Source organism: Charadrius vociferus, unplaced genomic scaffold, assembly GCF_000708025.1.
Source record: "Charadrius vociferus isolate BGI_N301 unplaced genomic scaffold, ASM70802v2 scaffold790, whole genome shotgun sequence".
NCBI classification, from domain to species: Eukaryota; Metazoa; Chordata; class Aves; order Charadriiformes; family Charadriidae; genus Charadrius; species Charadrius vociferus.
The window spans coordinates 7971-9564 of record NW_009646429.1 but is presented as its reverse complement, the minus strand read 5'-3'; positions in this window follow the sequence as shown (position 1 = coordinate 9564).

The following is a 1594-nucleotide window of genomic DNA, read 5'->3' as shown; positions in this document are numbered from 1 at the left end:
TCCAGCTGGCTTTGGATATTGCTGAGCGAGAGCAATGGCCAGTACTTTACCTCTATACTGATTCCTGGATGGTGGCAAATGCTCTGTGGGGGTGGTTACAGCAGTGGAAGCAGAGCAACTGGCAGCGCAGAGGGAAGCCCATCTGGGCTGCTGAACTGTGGCAGAATATTGCTGCTCGGATAGAGAATCTGGTTGTGAAAGTGCGTCATGTAGATGCCCACATACCCAAGCATCGGTCCACTGAGGAACATCAAAACAACCAACAGGTAGATCAGGCTGCCAAAATTGAAGTGGCTGAGGTGGATCTGGACTGGCAGGATAAGGGGGCACTATTCCTAGCTCGGTGGGCCCCCGATGCTTCAGGCCATCAAGGGAGAGATGCGACATACAGATGGGCTCGTGACCGAGGGGTGGACTTGACCATGGACACTATCGCACAGGTTATCCACGAATGTGAAACGTGTGCTGCAATTAAGCAAGCCAAGCGGTTAAAGCCTCTTTGGTATGGAGGACGATGGCTAAAATATAAATATGGGGAGGCCTGGCAGATTGATTATATCACACTCCCACAGACCCGCCAAGGCAAGCGCCACGTGCTCACAATGGTGGAAGCAACCACTGGGTGGTTGGAAACATACCCTGTGCCCCATGCCACTGCCCGAAACACTATCCTGGGCCTTGAAAAGCAAGTCTTATGGAGGCATGGCACCCCAGAACGAATTGAGTCAGACAATGGGACTCATTTCCGAAACAGCCTTATAGATACCTGGGCCAAAGAGCATGGCATTGAGTGGGTATATCACATTCCCTATCACGCACCAGCCTCGGGGAAGATAGAAAGATACAATGGACTGCTAAAGACTACACTGAGAGCCATGGGTGGTGGGACTTTCAAACATTGGGATGTACATTTAGCAAAAGCCACCTGGTTAGTTAACACTAGGGGATCTGCCAATCGAGCTGGCCCTGCCCAATCAAAACATCCACGTGCAGTAGAAGGGGATAAAGTCCCCGTAGTGCATATGAAGAATATGTTAGGGAAGACAGTTTGGGTTAGTCCTGCCTCAGGCAAAGGCAAACCCATTCGTGGGATTGCTTTTGCACAAGGACCCGGATGCACTTGGTGGGTGATGCGAGAAGATGGGGAGGTCCGATGTGTGCCTCATGGGGATCTGATTCTGGGTGAGAATAGCCAATGAATAGAATTTTATAATGTTAAATAACTTTGCTGTTGTATGTTATCATTATTATGATGGCTATTAGTGCTGTCAAAGAAGGATCACCTAGATCAATGACAGATGGACTTTGATGAGACTAAGTAAACGGCATGAACTGCGTCAGGTATACCAGCCTCAGCAGCTGGCATCCAACAACCCCCTTGAGATCAACATCTTCCATCTCGGACCATGGGCATAGACTGCATCAGCATACACCCGTCCAGCACCACACACCATCTCATGTGACCTGAGAGACTGTTCTCACAGATGGAGCCTACAGTCATGGACTAAGTGAGTTTAATGGACATTTTAAGTGAGTGCAATGGACGTTTTAAGTGAGTTCAACGGACACGTTGGAGGTATGGCCCACAGACTAT